The sequence below is a fragment of the Cibotium barometz genome, chromosome 35, assembly GCF_041138505.1.
Source record: "Cibotium barometz isolate CiBa-2024 chromosome 35, ASM4113850v1, whole genome shotgun sequence".
NCBI lineage: Eukaryota > Viridiplantae > Streptophyta > Polypodiopsida > Cyatheales > Cibotiaceae > Cibotium > Cibotium barometz.
In genome coordinates this window covers 8259531-8272776 of record NC_141080.1, presented here as the reverse complement: position 1 = coordinate 8272776, position 13246 = coordinate 8259531, and the positions used below count along the sequence as shown (strand labels likewise).

The 13246-nt window shown below is 37.4% G+C and overlaps 2 long non-coding RNA genes across 13 annotated transcripts in view; both read left to right on the top strand.

Annotated features, from left to right (window-relative positions):
* LOC147618105 (uncharacterized) overlaps nt 1-8106 on the top strand; it is a 118385-nt gene extending 110279 nt beyond the window's left edge. For 6 of the 12 annotated variants that reach the window (XR_015262179.1, XR_015262175.1, XR_015262173.1 and 3 more), the window contains one exon: nt 7084-7973. This is a non-coding gene — a long non-coding RNA (uncharacterized LOC147618105). Of the gene's footprint in view, nt 1-6617; nt 6764-7083; nt 7974-8044 lie in introns of those variants that run through there. The other 6 variants (XR_015262174.1, XR_015262178.1, XR_015262177.1 and 3 more) reach the window with 6 other exon arrangements.
* Nucleotides 8107-8228: 122 nt separating this feature from the next.
* On the top strand, nt 8229-11634 carry LOC147618104 (uncharacterized). Its single transcript, XR_015262180.1, has 3 exons — nt 8229-8290; nt 8412-8473; nt 10655-11634. It is a non-coding gene; the product is annotated as an uncharacterized LOC147618104 (long non-coding RNA).
* The last annotated feature ends 1612 nt before the right edge of the window (nt 11635-13246 follow it).

Sequence of the window (13246 nt, the reverse complement as noted above, 5' to 3'; positions counted from 1 at the left end):
TGTCCATAATGTAAACTTCTATTCAGTTACAATATTGCTACTACTCATTAGGACCTCAATGGAAGGCTTCTTGGGCCCTTTTATTTGGCAGTTTAAGGAGTCAAACCTTTTCTCTTAAGAAGAAACGTTTTCTAATTAGAAGCTTCAAAACGGCTACTTTATTCGAATTTGAATTTTGGAGGGAGAATGGAATTTAAAATCTAGCAGACAAAACCATATCATGTAACATATCTATGGAAAGCTCTTGATGCGTAGATCACGGATCTATAATCAACGCTCAAATCGGAGCTTGTATGTAGAAGTTATGGAGGTCCGAAAATTGTAAAATTGCCTCCCCCCCTTTTTGGGGGAAAAAGTGCACCCTTTGACCACTCTTACACCTCTCTTACAAACCCAACATTTCACTCCACATGGCAAACCCCCATTTGGCTATTCCTTAATCACCTTGATTAGGCTTGGGCAAATTAAAGGGCCCAAGAAGACCCCATTCACTTCCTCATGTTAGTCCAAAAACAATATGACATTCTTTTTAAATATCAAGGAACATGAAACTTTTTAAATATTCTTGTTTTTCCTTTTTGCAATACCATTATGTACTTATTTCCCCTTTTTGAGATGCTTTCCCTTTTTGCTACCATTATGTTGGCAGAGTGTACTTATATTTGAGTTGCCTCTTTCTTGCTTTCTCAAGAAATCTATAAACTCATTGGAGAAATAGTCCCCCCCTTCATATGATCTTAGGCATTTGATTTACATACCTTTTCCTTCACAGCTAAGGCTAGATAGTCACACCGTGAAAAACTTAAGTTTTTTCATGCGAAAAAAAGTCATGCAAAAAGGATCATAAATCATGCTAAGAACTTCTCAAATGAAATTCACATTGTGAAAAACTCAACTTTTTATGCACAAAAAATTAGCCTTAACAACCAAAGGAATCCTTCCTAGACCTTTATAATGATTAGGTGAACCACAAAATCACCTCACAAACAAGAAATGCAAAAGTTTAGTTGATGTGAAAAATCCTAGATTCTCATGATCACATACGTATCTCGAGTTTTTCATTCCCAAAAAAGTTATTTTGAAAGTAGTGGAAATCATTTCCATCCTTTCCAACAAATCACTTGAGCCAAAAGATAAACTCAAAAGTTCATTTACATATACAAGTACTCGAAGTTCATGGTTGTGTGTGTACCTTGAGTTTTTCAGTAGAGCTTTTTAGGTCCAAAAAAGGTGGCTCTCAAAGGCAGTATAAATCATATAAAGCCTCACAATGATCATGTACTTTAGAAAATTAGCCCAAATTATGTACCTAAGATGGAGTTGAGGTTATTCAATTAATATGACATGTCTCACAAACTAGCACAAGAAGTTAGAATTTTGGTTTTTCATACCTCACCACCGCCCCTATTTTGTAGATGGCCTCGCACACTATTTGATCTCCACACACTCTAATGAATATGGGAAGAATAAACTATGTAACACAAAAAAATTGCAATTAATGATATGCAATTACAATGAAAGGCCATCATGCCACTTTTATATGTAAATTGAATATACCCGAAATATCTTTTGTTAATCATTCATTTTTAGACTACACAATTGAGTTTCTCCTTTTTTGTTTTTGTGAATGCCCCCTTTAAAGAATACATGACACCCGGGTACGAAAGGAGGAAATTTGATCCTTCACTCTCTTCTCCTCATTCTTTGTCAATATCCAAGGTGATTTAGGTAAAATTACCTTCTTGTTCTCTTGAACTATTGGCCATGTGTTGGGGAGGTGTTCAATCAATCTGAAGTCCTCCTGAATCGCTAAAGAATCTATCTTACCAATTATGTGGTCCCAAATATTTGATACTAATTTTTTTATGCATTGGATCTAAAAGATGATTGATTCTTATCTTTGTCCAATATGGAAGATGAAAGAAGATTGAGTACCTAGTCATTCCCGGCAGTGTATCAGACAATCCTCTTCACAACACCTCCTAATCTCTTACTGTTACTCTTAGAGGATGTGGGTGGACTCCTTTTATATATGGAACAAACTTCCCATGATCAATTGGAAACAATGGTGATGGTCTTTATACACAACCTTCTTAAAATGCATAGGTCATGATGTAACAAGCGACTACCCACACAAATAGGAAAAGCATTTGTGACCAAATGTTATGAGTCCTAACTATGCACAATGCACAAATAAAATATCTTTAGAGCCATATAATATTACATAATTTATATCAAATGGAAGATGATTGAGAATAGAAAACATACTGGAGCACTCTCCATCTCCCAAAAAATCATGCATTGTCCACATTAAAATTGCCTTCACCTCTATGCTACACATTGTGTAAGCGATCGAGACACATCATGCACTCGGATGTCATGCCATAGGGTCTCAATCTCCTTGAGGAAAGTTCCAAGGTACAAATCCGTGTTCTTGACCTTGTGCTTACCGCTTGGAACAAGAAGAGGTAGCATCACATGACCCTTCTTTATTCATTTTCAAGCAGAGAGATTGTTGGTCACTACTACCACCATTGGACATGTGGTCCATGTTCACTACTACCACTAGCCATGTGGTCCACGATGTCGATTTGAGATCAAATGGATTGAATTCATCCCTACCCAATCCAAGTCGTAAGTGATGTGGCTCTTCCTTGAATTCCAAAGACTCCTCTTCTATGTGTTGCCATGCAAGTAAATCTATTAGGACCCTCATCGTGCCATCGATGGAACGATTATGTGCATGCCATGTCATGCATTATACAATAGACTTGCACTAGAATATCTGTTGAATGTGGGTATGATAGGAAAATCCCTTAACACCTTTTGAGTAATAATTGTACCTTACAAATCAGTTTGGTAAAACGAGACTCTCCACATTTGGAACACTGAGTTGCATATTTATGAGCACCCCAAAATAGCACACAATCATACATTCGTAATCCATGCCAAGTGCTGTCAATACTCTCCTAGCATACACCCTTGTGCTTGGCATCTTGTTTTGTGAAGGAAGCATCTTGTTCATAAGCTTAAAAGGGTTTGAGACAATTTTAAATATTATTTATAAAAGATATGGTAAGTCAAAATTATGAATTGCTAACCACAAACACTGACTCATCGAAAGAGTCTTGTTATACTAGCATTGCTTCAACCATACATGGTTTGCAAGTTTACTAACTCCAATATCACACGAAGGGTGGAGTATGCACACCCCTCATAGAGTGGAGTGAAAGCAACTTATCATTAATAAAATTGATCTTCATCAATTGAGGAATTGGGCTCCTCCTCTCCTTCTTTCTCATAGAAGTCATCCTCGTCAATTAAGGCTTTGGGCTTCTCCTCTCCTTCTTTCTCACAGACTTCATCTGTCATTTTGTCCATGGCTAAATCTTCTTTAACTTCATGTGCCATTGAGACATTTCTTCCTCATCATGTCAAGCACGTGGGCTCACCCAAATTGAATCATGGGAATCATGGGAGCTCTCTAAAGCCTTTACGCAGTAGTATCAACACCTTTTGAGTAATCATCGTACCATACAATCACTTTGGTAAAATGAGACTCTCCACATTTCGAACATTGGGTTGCATATTTATGAGCACACCAAAATAGCACACAATCATTGACACATGCAATAATTACATTTGTAATCCATGTCAAGTGCCGTCAATACTCTCCTAGCATACACCCTTGTGCTTGGTATCTTGTTTTGTGAAGGAAGCATCTTGTTCATGAGGTTACAAAGGGTTTGAGAGAATTTCAAATATTATTTATAAAAGATATGGTAAGTGAAAATTGTGAATTGCTAACCACAAACGCTAAGGACTCACCCTGAAAGAGTCTTGTTATACTTACTAGCATTGATTCAACCATACATGGTTTGCAAGTTTAGTAACTCCAATGTTGCACGATGGGTGGAGTATGCACACCCCTCATCATAGAGTGTAGTGTGCAAGCATCTTGCCGTAAATTGATCTTTGTCAATTGAGGCTTTGGGCTCCTCCTTCTTCCCCGTCAATTGAGGCTTCAGGCTTCTCCTCTCCTTCTTTGTCACACAGAAGTAGTCCATCATCTTGTTTGTGGCTAATATATACGTACAAATATTGTTGGGATATGGACTCCTCCTTCACGTGTAACATCGCACCACAAGTTATTTGCCATCTAACCAAGAAGAAACATAAGTACTTAAAACTCTTATGCATACTCCAATGCATGAGGCTTATGCATATGGTCATATGCTTATGCTAATTCATGCATAAGGCTAATGCATGCACAAGACTAATGCAAGCATACGGCTATAGCTACCGGCATGCATAAGGCTAATGCATGCACAAGACTAATGCATGCATATGGCTATAGCTACTGGCATGCATAAGGCTAATGCATGCTTTGAAAGCTACCCGCATGCTTAGGTAGCTACTAGCATGCCTTGGTAGTTATCGACATGCCTTGATAGCTACCGGCATGCATTGGTAGCTACCGGCATGCCTTCCAAGCTATACCGACAGCTTCCAACTCGCATGCCTTGAAAGCTATCAGCATGTCGATAGCTTCCAGTGCATGACGGTAGCTTCCAATGCATGTTGATAGCTACCTAGGCATGCATAACGCTAATGCATGCCTTGGAAGCTACCGGCATACCTAGAAAGCTACCGGCATGTATTGGAAGCTACCGGCATGTATTGGAAACTACTGGCATGCCTTGGTAGCTACCGGCATGTATTGGAAACTACTGGCATGCCTTGGTAGCTACTATCGGCATGCATTGAAAAATACGGGCATGTCTAGGTAGCCAGCGGCATGCATTGGGGAAGCTACCGGCATACTTATTCACAAGTCTCATGCATGTGGCTTATTCATAATCCTCGTGCATAAAGCCTATGAATAAGCACCATGCATAAAGCTTATGCATATGGCCTTATGCATATGTCTCATGCATGAGGCTGAGGCATCTGTCCATCTCTTGAGAGAAGCATAGCTCTCTAAAGGCTATCCATAGAGCATGGAAAAAATAACAAACCCTAATCTTAAAACCCTAGAACATGTAAAAGCATAAGAGAAGAAACATACAAGAATGAGATCTTTTACCTTGTGAGGCTTGTATGTGTTGAAAACCTACAAAATAAAACCAAATTAATTAAAAAAATTATTAATAACAAACCCTAATCTTAAAAGCCCTAAAACTTACAAACTCTATAAATATGTAAAAGCATAAAAGAAGAAACATTCAAGAAAGAGATCTCTTGTGAGGCTTATATGTGTTGAAAATCTATAAAATTAAACCAAGTTAAGAAAAAAAAAGTATTAGGAAAAATCAAGAATCATACAAGAAAGAGATCTCTTGTGAGTCGTCTTGTATGTGTTGAAAACCTATAAAATTAAACCAAGTTAAGAAAAAAATATTAAGAAAAATCAAGATCTCTTACCATATGAAGCTTTAATGGAGAGCTCTTAATGAGGGAAAAGAAGAAAGAAAAATACTCGTACTAGTTAAGCTTCAATAAGAAGAGAAAAAGAAGAAAAAAAAACTTAAAAGAGAGGAAAGAGAAAGGAAATACTCACAAGAAAGCTTGTTTGCATAGGAGATAAAGGAAAAGAGTAGACATACATTGCTTGAGCTTAAGGAGGAAAAATACTCGTACTAGTTAAGCTTCAATAAGAAGAGAAAAAGAAGAAAAAAAAAACTTAAAAGAGAGGAAAGAGAAAGGAAATACTCACAAGAAAGCTTGTTTGCATAGGAGATAAAGGAAAAGAGTAGACATACATTGCTTGAGCTTAAGGAGGATAGGGTAGGAGAGGTAGAACTGATAGATAAAACATAAACCTACCAAAAAACTAGGAGTACAAGTTGATTATATTCAAAAGATAAAAACTACGAGACAGTAAAAGAAGCGACAAAAAAGTGAGATATTTTTACAGTATAGCACTGTTTTTTCACTGCTATATACGCTGTTGAGAAATGACAAATTACTGCTCAGCATTGGTAAAACACCTGATATTTTCCTTCCAAGAATGCTGCAATGCTCTCGTTGTGTTGTAGTGCAAGAGAAGCCAGTAATAAAAGATTAAAGAGAAGCAAGCAACAAAAGATTAAAGAGAAGCAAGCAAAAAAATGTAAGTTTCAAATCCTGTATTAGTGCACTTTCAAAAAACAAAAGATTAAAGAAAACAAAGAGGATAAGCAGATGGTACATACCTTGATAGGAGGAGGGATTGTGAAGGTGGGAAGAGAGAAGAGGAGGAGGGCTTATGTGAGGAAGAGATGGAGAAGGGGTTGTGAAGGTGTGAGAGAAGAGTTGGAGATTAGGTGGCCTCCAAAATAGCTTGCAACACAAGAATATGAAATCACGCGACGCAGCATAAGAGGGAGGTATCTAAAGTTTTTTTCCTAGTATGTGGCTATCAGCGTGGTTATGAGCATGTCTCTAGCTGCGTCCATAGCTGTCGATAGCTACATACTAGGAAAAAATTTAGAGAGTTGTTTTTGATACATTCTAGAGAGTTAAATTTGTGTTTGATGAAGTTGAATAGAGTGTTCACACACTTGTATCGTGTGATTTTCTTTTTAGATGCCCACAATGCATAGACAACTATTGACCCCTTCTTTTTTCGATGATAGTGAGGCACTCGTGCGAAGTCGGCATGAGTGGTTATGTCAGAAGATTCCATGTCCATGCGAGAGATGAAAGGTAGAAATTATACGTTTCATCTCTTGCATGTGCAAGATTACACCAATTTCAAGATGTATGACACGCAACTAGTTTGGTGAGTGTATATATTCTCTATCACAAGTTCTTATGCACATGATTTAGGTATTCGTAAATTAGTCCATGTTTTTTAGAACAAGGACGAGGAGGAGACATGTCATGGAATGATGTATTCTATGCCTCATTACTCCTTGTTTAGTGGACAACTACGTAAAGGGTTTAAAGACCTCCATCATTCAATTGGGGTGAGCCCACGTGCTTGACACAATGAGGAAGAAATGCCTGAATAGCATATGAAGTGTATCTTATCTTTTCATTAAAGAAGGTTATCTTAAATAACAACATAACTTTAATGTTCATTTGTTTGTATGTCTATAGCTGGAAGTAGTGGACCGCTCCGCTATGCAAGATGAATATGATTTTGCATTACAATGAGTTTTGGAAGCTCTATTTGAAAGGGTGCAAGACGAAGGATATATTGTTATTACTGTAGGACATGCTTGGCAAGCATGGCAAGTAAGTGCATCCCTAAAACCATAACCTCTTTGTTTTTACAAAAGTGATTTTCACTTGTGTTAGTTTTATTGTGTTTTAGGATCATGTTACAAGAAATGGTGGTGCAAATGTCCAAGCAAGAAGCAAAGGCAATGTGAGAAGTGAAGGGGGTGGAGCTGCAAAAGAAACAATAATAATCAAACTAGCCCCTAGCTCCTTAAATTTTCATTATGCATTATTTTGTATATGATATTTTTGGAATCATACGCTTATGTTATTCCACCAAGTATTGTAATTAAATTTTGTAATTGTCCTTTTTTTTCGTGTCAAGTTTTACATTACATGTGTCCTCCTCGTCCTTGTTCTAAAAATGATGAGTAGGGCATGAAGATGTGTTAGTTTTATTGTGTCTACATTAGAAAAAAGAAGAGCTAGGGCATATTGGTAGACTCCCCAGTCTACCTCATCATTTTTTACTATGCAGTACTATCCCTACTGCACAGCAAAATATCATTGCTATTTTGGCTAACTGAGTAGCCAAACCATCAGTGAAAATAGCACCTTTTTTAGCAAACAAAATGGGTCTGACATCTCCATAACCTTCTAGTTATAAAAGCGCTGCTATTTTTCACTTTGCTAAACCATCATTTTATTGTATTGTTGTATGCTTGCTTTCTCTATTGCTTCTCTTTAATCTTTTGTTTCTTGCTTCTCTTTTGTATGCTTGCTTTCTCTCTTGCTTGCTCTCGTGTATGCTTGTATGTTCTCTTGAATGCTCAACTAGTTATATTAATAGTTTTTTAAAAATAAAAACTTTGCTTATCTTAATGGTTTTTATGACTAGGTTTAAGGTTTCTTCTCCAAATAAGATCAACTACGTATAAACCCTTCTCACAAGCATAAGACATAAGCCCCTTGACCTTTCTCTCTTATATACTTGTTTTCTCTTTTGAATGCTTAACTAGCTGTATTAATAGTTTTTTTTATAAATAAAAACTCTGCTTATATTAATGTTTTTTTGTGGCTAGGTTTAGGGTTTCCTCTCCAAAGAAGATCAACCGCATACAAGCCCTTCTCACAAGCATAAGAGGCAAGCTCCTTGACCTTGATCTCTTGTATGTTTGTTTGCTCTCTTAAATGCTTAACTAGTTGTATATTAATAGTATTCTATAAATTAAAACTTTGCTTATGTTAATGCTTTTTGTGGATAGGTTTAGGGTTTCTTCTCCAAAGAAGATTATCTGCGTACAAGGCCTTCTCACAAGAATAAGAGGTAAGCCCCTTGACCTTTCTCTTTATTATTTTTGCACCTTTAGGTGCTAGGGATTATGCTTCTTGCATGTGTTCTACCTCTCGGCCTTATGCATTCATGAGACTCTATGCATGAGGCTTTATGCATGAGCCTTATGTAATGAGCCTTATGTATTAAGCTATATGAGTAAAGGCTATATGCATGAGGCTTATGTATAAGCCTTATGTATTAAGATCTATGTATGAGCTTTATGCATAAGCTCTATGAATGAGGCCTCATACATGAGCTCTATGCATAAAGCTTAATGCATGAACCTATATGCATTAAGCTCTATGCATGATGCTCTATGCATACGGCTCTAAGCATAAAGCTCGATGCATGAGCCTTATGCATTAATCTCTATGCACAAGATCTAGTCATTAAGGATTTATACATAAGCTTTATGCATAAAGACTAACGCATAAGGTTTTATGTAGAAGGCTTTATGTATGATCCTTATGTATTAAGCTCTATACATAAAGGCTTTATGTATGAGGCTTATGTATGAGCCTTATATATTAAGCTCTATGCATGAGCCTTATGTATTAAGCTCTATGTATATGAGACTAAATGCATAAGCTCTATGCATGAGTTCTATGCACGAGGGTTCATGCATGAGGCTCGATGCATGATATCTATGCATAAAGCTTAATGCATTAAGCTCTATGCATGAGGCTTGATGCATGACCTCTATGCATTAAGCTCTATGCATGAGGCTTTATGTGTGAGACTCTATGTATGAGATGTATGTAGTAAGCCTAACGCATGAGCCTTATGCATTAATCTCTATGCATAAGCTCTATGCATTAAGCTATATGAATAAGTCTTATGTATAAGCTCTATGTATAAGTTTCTTATATAATGTATGCTCTATGTGAGCTATGTTTTTATGTGTTTATGTATATAGATGTGGCCAGCATGGGATTCATCACCAATGGACCAAGATCGGATATATGGACGAACATCCTCTAGTGTCGCGTCCATACCCATACATGATCCAGGTTTACAACGTGTTTTAGAGACACAGGTACCTTGGAATCACCTAAACTCTAAGTATGGGGCTAAACAATTGAGTTGCTTGGGCTGATTTTCCACCTATTATGTATTGGACACATCCTCTATCCCACAGTCGTCCACATCCATGCTTCCAACCACCTTCCCTACCCCTATCACTTCTACTTTGCCTAACCCTTATACTTCTACTTTTCCTACTTTCCCTTTAGCTCCTCTTAGTGCTTAGTGTACTCTTATCCCATCCATGGTGCCATATACTCGGCATATGACATCCTCACGATGCCACTCGGGTGGTGATAGCTCAAGGGCTTCTCAGAGCTATAGGAAATCGAGTAATGTGGGAGGTGGGTGCAAAGGATGCTTTGGGGAGGTGCACGGTCACCTTCGCCTATGGGCCACAGGCTAGGGGGTCACTCATAAATACTTAAGCATAGCACGTGGATTCAACAAAAGGGATTTTTAAAATCCCTTTTTTACATATTTTTTAAGATGCAAAAGGGTGCCATTTGAAGGGGGTATTCATAGGTTGAATAGCAAAAGGATATGCTTAATTCATGAAAAATACACAGAGAATGTATTTTTAAAATAGGCCTTGAACACATGTGATATAGAGGGTTTACTTATGGTGAAGCCCTCGAGGTGACATGTGACGTGACTAGGGAGGGGGGGATGATTTACTATACCCTACATGGGGAGGTTAGGCCTGATATGGACGACACAGGACGGAGGGCTTATTATACTTTTTATCATTTAGTCAACCAAACCAATTGAAGGACACTTTCAACCCATGGGGAGAACAAAAATAAAGACTTCATGTATGTAGTTGAGTGCATGCATGTGGGGTCTCCAAACCCACTGGGCACACATTTTTGAGATGACTGGGAGGGGAATCACATTATAAAGATCCTCAAAAATAGGAGGTTGCTCATAAATATTTAAGTGTAGCATGTGGGTTCAACAGAAGGGATTTTTAAAATCCCTTTTCTACACATTTTTTAACATTCATAAGGGCATCATTTAAAGGGGGTATTCACAGGTTGAATAGAAAAAGGGTATGTTTTATTCATGAAAAATTCATAGATAAGGTATTTTTAAAATAGGCCTTGAACGCATGTGATAGGCGGTTTACTTATAGTGAACCCCTCCCAGGTGACAAGCAACGTGCCCGGGGATGGTGGGATGCTTTACCATACCCTACATGAGAAGGTTGGGCCGGATATGGATGACATACAATGGAGGGCTTATTATACTTTTCGTCATTTAGTCAACCAAACCTATAAGGATACCTTCAAACCATGGGGAGAACAAAAAGAAAAAGACTTCATGTATGTAGTTCAATGCATGTATGAGCGGTTTTTAAATCCATCAGGTGCACATTTCTCAGATGACTGGACAAGGAATCGCATTATAAATATCCTTAATAAAGGAGGTCTCACGCAAGGAGGTGTTCGAAAGAGGAAAAATAAATGCCTACCAACTGCACCATTAATGATTGGAGTAAGGTGAAGAATGAAGAGAGGGAGGTTATTCAACACCCTAAACAAGAGGTGGTGGTGTGAGTCAACTATTCAAGTATGGTATGACGAAGTATGGATCCGGAGGAAAGGCATGCTGGCTCGTATGGTTTATAAGTTTTCTCTTTATCATTTTCACTAAGTTTACTTCATGTATCGTCATGGATTTCATATTTCATGCATGTTGAAATTTGTTGTAAAGGAAAGGGTAACATATCGCCCCCCAATGTCTGGGGAGAATAGGTACCACAAGTACCACAACGAAGCGGACACTTGGGAGTGGCTCAAAATCAATGGAGTGTCAGTGAAACAGATATCCAATGATCTCGGCATCCCAACTTGATAAGACTCTAAACTTGATTTTTAATTATCACCTAACTCGTTTTTCTTATGGCTAACATTTTTCCATTAAATTATTATTTTAACGTAGGAGGACATGGATGTTGAAAGTGGTGGTGAGGGAGGATGAAGGTCGTGGTGCACGTGGTGAAGATGCGACCAAAGATGAAGATGAAGATGAAGATGAACACGAAGATGCCTTCATCTTTATTCATTTTTGAGACATCAACACTTTATGTATTTTATAACTTTGTATATAATTTGCAAGCAATAAAAACCGTGACATTGTTGTTTTACAAAAAAATTAAGCGTTTTTTAAGTTTTGTCTTAAAAAAATTTTTAATTATATGATTAAGAAAAAAACAGGAACAAAATGGGTGAGATATGTGGGACACATGTCTCCACATATCTCACCCATTTTGTCCTCGTTTTTTTTTATACAGACAGTATGAGATTCTAGCCGCTCATAGCTAAATACATAGCTATACAAGTTGTTATAAGATCGGCTACGTGTGTGACTATATGTGCTATTGTAAGCTAGGCTATATGCATGGCTATACATGATGCTGTAAGCCCAGCTATAAGCGTGGTTATTAGCATGGCTACTAGCACAGTTATAGTCGCATAGATAGCCGTGCATATAGTCATGTGAATATTTTTTCATTTTTAGATTCTTTGTAATTTTTGCAGATCCTCTCACGACTGTACTCATCGTTTGTTGTAGTGTCTACAAATGTTTATAAGGAAAGCTCATCTTTTTTTGTGCGCCTCATGGCTTACGTGAAGGAGAAAGGTGGTAAGGTGTATACAAAAGAGTATTTGCAAGACATATGGCATGTCCTAGAAATTTTGGTTTATAATCTTTGCCAAGTAAAGTGGCGCCTAAGGGAAAAGAATTTGTTTATTCTAGGTCATTTGGGTACTAGCAAAACAAACTTTCTTCAAGCTTTGAATGAATTTTTGGAATTTGCTTTTTGTGCCCTACCGAACGACCTAAGGATTTTATGGGAGAAGAGAAAGTGCATGATCTGTGAGTAATTGACAAATTATAGTGTTTTGAGATTGAATTAGACATCTTGAATATCCTTTTAGATGGTAAGAAGACGTCATTGAAAAGAAAATACACCTGAGTTTTTGAGAAAAGTAGAAACGTCCCAATTATAAAATCCCCTATCATTGCATAGATGAGTCTTTCCAAAGTAGAGTCTTCAAATTGTTTTTTTTGTAATGCAATAGAATCGTGCATGAAATATTATATCCTGACTGAGGTTGATTTCAACTTAAGCCATTTTAGAGAAATAAAAAGTACTAAAATTTAGATTGTCTTAGCAAGCAGATAGATTGTCTTAGCAGAGCAGGTCCAATTCGTTATGTTCAGACTAAAATTAGGATGGATGGCAAGAAAAGAAAGGAATTATTTTAATCGCCACCGAAGGCCCCCCCCTGAGTAGGAAGTTTATACATATTTCGACAATCAATTCATTCTCTAAGAGACGAGTCCTCTGTTCGGCTGTTTACTTATGGCGGCTGATCGTCTGTTTTGGCTGTTTACTTCGGGCTCGTGAAAACAGACGATCCCTAGGATTTTTCCCAAATAGTATCCAGACGATGATATGCATATCCATTCCATTTCTAAATTTCTACATGAAATTGAAACCGATGAAATTCTTATTAACACTTTTGCATGCATGTAGAAATACCAGAGCATAAGGGAATATCACTAGAATCCATAATTTTGCATTTGGTAGAGACATTCACCTGCAAGAGCATAATAATTAGAAAAAGGAGCACCACAGCTCATTAGATGGTGTTCATTAAAGGAGCTATCTATTAAAGGAGGATAAAACCCCTGTGGTTTTGGGGAGAGGCCGAACCAGTAGATTTAGTG